We start from the raw sequence: 9,201 nt of genomic DNA, 5'->3' as shown, positions 1-9,201 counted from the left end.
CCAATGCCCTTTGCCCGTCAGTGTTGCAGAGGCATTTGGGCAACACCCTTGATAACATGCTTTAACTTTTGGCCAGCCCTGAAGGGATCGAACAGTTGGACTTGATGCTCACTGTAGGTCTCTTCCAACTTCCAATTTTTTTCTCCCGATTTCCTTCTTTCCCTAACAGTACATGCTGAGGAAATACTCGATGACATTTCTTCCGAGCCCTGCACTAGTGGAAGGGATTGAATGGGTATCACGTCCCATCACAGGCATTGGCTCTGTCATTTTGTGGGAAGGAGGCCTGTGCCTTTTGATGGGGGGGAGAGATGTAGATTGTCTCTGGATGATTTGAGCATCCAAACAGATTTGCGAAAAACATGTGTGAGCTGGTTTTTGAAACTCTTCTGTGATCAACCAGTTTATTTGGGTTTCACAGGATGGCAAAAGACCACGTCTCTGACATCAGCGACGCTCAAAGATCAAGCCCTCAGCCTGAAGCAGGATGTGCTCCTGAACTAAACGGTTGCAAATCTTCCGTATGTGGGCAATACCTGCTCATTTCCTTGTGATTTCCCCCCACTCCCAACCCCACCCCTCCCCCAAATACTGTTTTTTCAAAATGCCCAAGTTGGTGCTTTTGGAGAAACAGAACCAAACACAAGAGCCTGAGAACAACACCACTCCGTCAGGAGTTCCTCTGGCCCAATCCTCTCTCTTCAGTGGCACCCCGTACATGTCTAAAGGAGAGTATATGAGGAGTGCAGGTCTGCTTCAGTCAGGGTCCGGAGGGTGTTGGTAGGCCTCAGTGCCTGGGATCGGCCTCCCTTGGGACCTACACTGCAGATGGCTCCTCAGACCTAGGTCAGAGCATGTCATGCAGAACTATATGCAGAACATATCATAGCTGTTCTGTTCCATTCCATTCCTTCCATCCCAATCTATTCTGCTCCATTCCATTGCGTCCCATTCTCTTCTGCTCCATTCCATTCTACCCCATTCCGTTCCATTCCATCCCAATCCATTCTGTTCCATTCCATTCCATTCCATTCCATTCCATTCCATTCCATTCCATTCTCTTCTGTTCCGTTCCATTCCTTGCACTCACGATGAGTTGTATAATGGTGCAACCAACATTTACCTGAAATGTCAAGAGGTTGTCAGCACCAAAACCACTTTCAAAGACACAAATCAGACACAAATCAGGTTACAGGTGGAAAGAGTATTTTATTTATTTATAAAGTTATTTTATCTTATTTTATTTTTACTTTAGTTAATTTTAGTCTAGTCTAGTGTAGATAATATTTTCCTTTTCTAGATCTTGCAGAGCCAATGCTCACAAGCATTAACTCGATGCACACGCGTAGCCAGCAGCAGGCTGACGCATCCTTCAGTCTAGCTAGAAAAATCCTCCCTTGCAGCCTGACAAAGGAAAGCTGGGGCAGGAGCGGTGCCGTGGTGGTGCGAGAGCAGTGCAAGAACCCAGCCAGAATATGCTAGGGAAGACCTGACAAGGGGGGTGCTCAATGCTACAGAGGAGAAGCAGCAAGTCCCGGGGCCACGCTGTGGGGCCACCCTGGGAGTCCAGAAGGCTTCCTCCCCCCGCGTGCGGGGCACGAGGGCCAGCTGCGTGGAGCACGAGCAGCTGCCTTTGGGCCACAGTAGCCCAAAGGAGCCCCATGGAGGGGCTGTGCTCGGCTGCGGAGGAGGCAAAAAACCCCGGGGACACTTGCCAGTCCACCCTGGGGGCAAAAAAGCCTTCCCCCCCCAGCTGCAGGACACGAGGGGCCACCTTCGTGGAGCATGAGCACCAGGCGATAACCCAGAGCACCAGGACCAGGGGAGCCCTGACAAGTGGTCATGCTCAGTGCTCAGAGGAAGGCAAAAAACCCCCAGGAACCAGGGCCAATCTGCCCCGGGGGAAAATTCCTTCCTGACCCCAGCGCTGGCGATCGGCTACTCCCTGAGCACGTGAGCAAGACCTGCTCCTGGTCCACGGGCTGGTTATGCCTCTAAGGGGACACCGGCACTGCCTTTTCTGCCTCCACCTGCAGCCATCTCCGGGGCTTCCCACAGCAGCAAAATGCCGCTGGGCTGATCTACCCCGGGAGCAAGAACCCTTCCTGTGCCTGGCACTGGAGCTCCAAAGCACTGCGGGAGGGCGCTGGGCTTTATACTGCCCCAGAGCACTGTGATGCTGCGCTGGCGGGTGGTGGCACTATGACACGGGGGTGACGGGGCCCCCGCAGCCCTGCCCAGCGCAGCCCTGCTGCTGCCCCTTCGCCCAGCGTGCCTTGGAGAAAGGCCTCTGGGGTGCTGGCCCTGAGGCAGTGCCTGTGCCCAGGAGGCCCAGGGGGCTGCCCCTGCCCATGGCGGCCACGCCCTGGGCACCGCTGCAGGGTGTCCCTGTAAATGAGTCTGTATGTCCGGACTGTCTCAATAAAGGCTTTTATACCACGTACAGTCATTTGAGTGTGGCAAGCCCAGAGGTGAAAGAAAGGGGGTTTGGTTCCCTCTGCACGAACTTTGCAGAAACGTAGAGAGCAATGCAGGATTTCCTCACCATTCCTTACCAATACACCAAGTGGCATTTGCTACTGCACTGCTTATGGTGAGGTCTTCTTCTTGGAAAGAAGAAGAATTTCAGAAATCTCTCCTGCGTTTGTTACACACGGGGGTTAGATATTTGCTTGTGTTTATTAACACTCGTGTCTAGTTTGCGGGTTCACCTCTCGTATTACTACTTGAATGCAACACTTCACCGACTGCTGCCTAATTCCATGCTCTTGATAGCTCAGTAAAGTGCTTTGATCCCAATTTGGTTTAAAGCGCGTGGACTGAGCAGCTTTTCCCTGCAACACTCAGGCAAAACAAGTAACTGACTCAGTTGTGTAGAACGGTTTTAAAATGCTCAGCTAAGTATCACGTGAGGGTACTGTACAGAGGGCAGAGATTGCGAGATTGGCAACAACTCCCCCCAGCACATTTGTTCAAGTCCTTGCAATGCAGAATGACCGCTGGTCTCTCTGCCATAGGCTTATTTCTTGAGCGGTCTATCGGGGGGAAAAGGGAGAGTCACCGAGTTTCTCATTGGAGATGTTGGTGTAGGCTGCAGAAGACAGCCCCAGCTGGGTTCCTATCTGAAATGATGAAATCTTTGTGTCTGTCTGAACGAACGGTTCTTTTAGGCAAAACACCTATGTTTTTCACATACAAGAGTAGGAAATGCTACTGCCTCTGCCCAGGCCTGGTAGAAAGTGACCATAATCACCTCTTGGAAACAACAAGGAGCAAACAATATACACAACCAGAAACGCACCCTTCTCTATCTCTAGCTAGACCATCTCTAACACTTTAACACTGTATCTACATCTACGTTTCTAGCTATCATCTCCTACGTTAGCACAAACAAATCCTCACATCGCAGCAGTACTGGTAAGTGCAATGGAGGGCACGTGCTGAGGACGCCAGTGTGAAACACCAGAGCTGCAGCCAAGGCAGAGGGAGACAAGCTGGAGGGAACTGCAGCAGCGATGCCGTTGCAAAAGCTTTCACAAGTGAAGGCAGGAAACCGGAGAAGCTGTGAAGGGACAGCTCGATGCCAATCCACACGGTGTCCTGAGTTGGTACCAAAAGGGAAGGGTGGGCTCTAGAAGGAAAGGATCAAGAAATAGTGACCTCCCTCCCTAGATGGGAGAAGAGCAGGGCCATGGGGGAAAGGAGGCGATGGATTGAAATCTCTTCTCCGTGTTACAGAAACACGTTGCATGCTCCGGAAAGGGAAGTACTGACGAGTTTTGCTCTGCCGGGCAAAGGACTGGTGTCCTTCGGCACATGGCGGCACGTCCGTTCATGGGCCCCTATGTCAGCCCTGTACTCGTGGTCCTTTACAGGACAATTTCTCTTTTCTAGTTTCACCGGTACATGTCTGTTTATGCCAATAAATCAGCTAAATGGAAACTAACTGAAAACCCAAACTGCAACTCTGCTCGCATAAGCCAAAATTAATTACTTAACAAAAGTACTATTTCTTAGTTATGCGAAGAGGTTTCCTTTATGTAACTGTGATTACACCAACAGACACTTTTCTGAAATATGAAGACGTAAAGCTTGTCCACAGGTTTTTTGATTTCAGGTCAATTCTATGAGACGGTGGTAAACAATCCACTGAACACAAAACCCTGAATTACAGCGCAGTCATCTGTGAGGTCTGGTAGAATCGTTAGTCCTCACTTTATTCACTGTAACATCTCCTTTACCGTGGAAGTGTAACACTGGCATGCAACTCCATGCGATCATCAGGCACAATCAACATGGGTTCACGAAGGGAAAGTCCTGTTGAGCTTATTTGAGATCCTTCTCTGATAAGGTCACCTGCCTAGTGAGGGAAGGGATGTGGTGGATATAGTTTTTCCAGGTTTCAGTGAGGCTTTCGGTACTGTCCTTCACAGCATCCTGCTGGACACGTTGTCCAGCTATGAGATCAACAAATACATGGTGCACTGAGTGAAGAACCAGCTGAATGGCAGGGCTCAGAGGGTGGTAGTGAACGGGGCTACATCTGGCTGGCAACTGGTCACCAGTGGTGTTCCTCAGGGATCAATTCTAGGTCTAGTTCTGTTCAATCTTCTTATCAATGATCTGGATGCAGGAGTTGAACGCACCATTGGCAAGTTGGCTGATGATGCTGACAGGTGCTGTTGGCTCTCTTGAGGGACGGGAGGTCTTGCAGAGGGATCTAGCTAGACGGGAGCATTGGGCAGTCACCAATGGCATGAAAGCGAACAAGTGCAGATGCCGAATTCTGCACCCAGGATGGAGGAATGCCAGCCACAAGTGTAAACTGGGAGAGGGGGGGCTGGAGAGCAGCCCTGCAGAAAGGGGTCTGGAGGTGCTGGCTGGCAGCAGGCTCCGTGTGAGTCAGCAGTGTGCCCAATGGCAGCCAAGAGGGCAAACCACATGCTGGGGTGCATCACACACAGCATGACCTGCCAGTTAGAAGAGGTGATGGTCCTGCTGTAATCAGCGCTGCTGCAGGCTCACCTTGAGTACTGGGTGCAGTTCCAGGCCCCACCATTTAAGAAGCACAGGAAGCTCCTTGAATGCATCCAGAGGAGGGCATCAGAGCTGGTGACAGGGCTGGAAGGCATGTCCTGGGAGGAGCGGCTGGGGACACCGCGTTTGTCTAGTTTGGAGAAAAGGAGGCTGAGGGGTGACCTCATTGCTCTCTACAGCTCTTCCCAAGGAGGGGAAATGGAGAGGGAGGTGCTGATCTCTGCTCCCTGGGATCTGTTGATAGGATGTGTGGGAATGGTTCAGAGCTGCGCCCGGGGAGGTTTAGAGTAGGCGTTAGGAAGCATTTCTTTACCTAGAGGGTGGCCAAACACTGCAACAGGCTTCCTAGAGAGGTGACCAATGCCCTTTGCCCGTCAGTGTTGCAGAGGCATTTGGGCAACACCCTTGATAACATGCTTTAACTTTTGGCCAGCCCTGAAGGGATCGAACGGTTGGACTTGATGCTCACTGTAGGTCTCTTCCAACTTCCAATTTTTTTCTCCCGATTTCCTTCTTTCCCTAGCAGTAAATTCTGAGGAAATACTCGATGACATTTCTTCCCAGCCCTGCACTAGCGGAAGGGATTGAATGGGTATCACGTCCCATCACAGGCATTGGCTCTGTCATTTTGTGGGAAGGAGGCCTGTGCCTTTTGATGGGGGGGAGAGATGTAGATTGTCTCTGGATGATTTGAGCATCCAAACAGATTTGCGAAAAACACGTGTGAGCTGGTTTTTGAAACTCTTCTGTGATCAACCAGTTTATTTGGGTTTCACAGGATGGCAAAAGACCACGTCTCTGACGTCAGCGATGCTCAAAGATCAAGCCCTCAGCCTGAAGCAGGATGTGCTCCTGAACTAAACGGTTGCAAATCTTCCGTATGTGGGCAATACCTGCTCATTTCCTTGTGATTTCCCCCCACTCCCAACCCCACCCCTCCCCCAAATACTGTTTTTTCAAAATGCCCAAGTTGGTGCTTTTGGAGAAACAGAACCAAACACAAGAGCCTGAGAACAACACCACTCCGTCAGGAGTCCATATGGCCCAATCCTCTCTCTCCAGTGGCACCCCGTACATGTCTAAAGGAGAGTATATGAGGAGTGCAGGTCTGCTTCAGTCAGGGTCCGGAGGGTGTTGGTAGGCCTCAGTGCCTGGGATCGGCCTCCCTTGGGACCTACACTGCAGATGGCTCCTCAGACCTAGGTCAGAGCATGTCATGCAGAACTATATGCAGAACATATCATAGCTGTTCTGTTCCATTCCATTCCATTCCATTCCATTCCATTCCATTCCTTCCATCCCGATCTATTCTGCTCCATTCCATTGCGTCCCATTCTCTTCTGTTCCATTCCATTCTACCCCATTCCGTTCCATTCCATCCCAATCCATTCTGTTCCATTCCATTCCATTCCATTCCATTCCATTCCATTCTCTTCTGTTCCGTTCCATTCCTTGCACTCACGATGAGTTGTATAATGGTGCAACCAACATTTACCTGAAATGTCAAGAGGTTGTCAGCACCTAAACTACTTTCAAAGACACAAATCAGACACAAATCAGGTTACAGGTGGAAAGAGTATTTTATTTATTTATAAAGTTATTTTATCTTATTTTATTTTTACTTTAGTTAATTTTAGTCTAGTCTAGTGTAGATAATATTTTCCTTTTCTAGATCTTGCAGAGCCAATGCTCACAAGCATTAGCTTGATGCACACACGTAGCCAGCAGCAGGCTGACGCATCCTTCAGTCTAGCTAGAAAAATCCTCCCTTGCAGCCTGACAAAGGAAAGCCGGGGCAGGAGCGGTGCCGTGGTGGTGCGAGAGCAGTGCAAGAACCCAGCCAGAATATGCCAGGGAAGACCTGACAAGGGGGGTGCTCAATGCTACAGAGGAGAAGCAGCAAGTCCCGGGGCCACGCTGTGGGGCCACCCTGGGAGTCCAGAAGGCTTCCTCCCCCCGCGTGCGGGGCACGAGGGCCAGCTGCGTGGAGCACGAGCAGCTGCCTTTGGGCCACAGTAGCCCAAAGGAGCCCCATGGAGGGGCTGTGCTCGGCTGCGGAGGAGGCAAAAAACCCCGGGGACACTTGCCAGTCCACCCTGGGGGCAAAAAAGCCTTCCCCCCCCAGCTGCAGGACACGAGGGGCCACCTTCGTGGAGCATGAGCACCAGGCGATAACCCAGAGCACCAGGACCAGGGAGCCCTGACAGGTGGTCATGCTCAGTGCTCAGAGGAAGGCAAAAAACCCCCGGGGACCAGGGCCAATCTGCCCCGGGGGAAAATTCCTTCCTGACCCCAGCGCTGGCGATCGGCTACTCCCTGAGCACGTGAGCAAGACCTGCTCCTGGTCCGCGGGCTGGTTATGCCTCTGAGGGGACACCGGCACTGCCTTTTCTGCCTCCACCTGCAGCCATCTCCGGGGCTTCCCACAGCAGCAAAATGCCGCTGGGCTGATCTACCCCGGGAGCAAGAACCCTTCCTGTGCCTGGCACTGGAGCTCCAAAGCACTGCGGGAGGGCGCTGGGCTTTATACTGCCCCAGAGCACTGTGATGCTGTGCTGGCGGGTGGTGGCACTATGACACGGGGGTGACGGGGCCCCCGCAGCCCTGCCCAGCGCAGCCCTGCTGCTGCCCCTTCGCCCAGCGTGCCTTGGAGAAAGGCCTCTGGGGTGCTGGCCCTGAGGCAGTGCCTGTGCCCAGGAGGCCCAGGGGGCTGCCCCTGCCCATGGCGGCCACGCCCTGGGCACCGCTGCAGGGTGTCCCTGTAAATGAGTCTGTATGTCCGGACTGTCTCAATAAAGGCTTTTATACCACGTACGGTCATTTGCGTGTGGCAATCCCAGAGGTGAAAGAAAGGGGGTTTGGTTCCCTCTGCATGAACTTTGCAGAAACGTAGAGAGCAATGCAGGATTTCCTCACCATTCCTTACCAATACACCAAGTGGCATTTGCTACTGCACTGCTTATGGTGAGGTCTTCTTCTTGGAAAGAAGAAGAATTTCAGAAATCTCTCCTGCGTTTGTTACACACGGGGGTTAGATATTTGCTTGTGTTTATTAACACTCATGTGTCTAGTTTGCGGGTTCACCTCTCGTATTACTACTTGAATGCAACACTTCACCGACTGCTGCCTAATTCCATGCTCTTGATAGCTCAGTAAAGTGCTTTGATCCCAATTTGGTTTAAAGCGCATGGACTGAGCAGCTTTTCCCTGCAACACTCAGGCAAAACAAGTAACTGACTCAGTTGTGTAAAACGGTTTTAAAACACTCAGCTAAGTATCACGTGAGGGTACTGTACAGAGGGCAGAGATTGCGAGATTGGCAACAACTCCCCCCAGCACATTTGTTCAAGTCCTTGCAATGCAGAATGACCGCTGGTCTCTCTGCCATAGGCTTATTTCTTGAGCGGTCTATCGGGGGGAAAAGGGAGAGTCACCGAGTTTCTCATTGGAGATGTTGGTGTAGGCTGCAGAAGACAGCCCCAGCTGGGTTCCTATCTGAAATGATGAAATCTTTGTGTCTGTCTGAACAAACGGTTCTTTTAGGCAAAACACCTATGTTTTTCACATACAAGAGTAGGAAATGCTACTGCCTCTGCCCAGGCCTGGTAGAAAGTGACCATAATCACCTCTTGGAAACAACAAGGAGCAAACAATATACACAACCAGAAACGCACCCTTCTCTATCTCTAGCTAGACCATCTCTAACACTTTAACACTGTATCTACATCTACATTTCTAGCTATCATCTCCTACGTTAGTGCAAACAAATCCTCGCATCGCAGCAGTACTGGTAATTGCAATGGAGGGCACGTGCTGAGGACACCAGTGTGAAACACCAGAGCTGCAGCCAAGGCAGAGGGAGACAAGCTGGAGGGAACTGCAGCAGCGATGCCGTTGCAAAAGCTTTCACAAGTGAAGGCAGGAAACCGGAGAAGCTGTGAAGGGACAGCTCGATGCCAATCCACACGGTGTCCTGAGTTGGTACCAAAAGGGAAGGGTGGGCTCTAGAAGGAAAGGATCAAGAAATAGTGACCTCCCTCCCTAGATGGGAGAAGAGCAGGGCCATGGGGGAAAGGAGGCGATGGATTGAAACCTCTTCTCCGTTTTACAGAAACAGGTGATCCTGCCCCTCTACTCTGCTCTCGTGAGACCTCACTTGGAGTC

This window comes from Strigops habroptila, chromosome 1 (assembly GCF_004027225.2).
Source record: "Strigops habroptila isolate Jane chromosome 1, bStrHab1.2.pri, whole genome shotgun sequence".
NCBI classification, from domain to species: Eukaryota; Metazoa; Chordata; class Aves; order Psittaciformes; family Psittacidae; genus Strigops; species Strigops habroptila.
The sequence above is the reverse complement of the archived record's forward strand: the minus strand, read 5'-3'. Positions refer to the sequence as shown.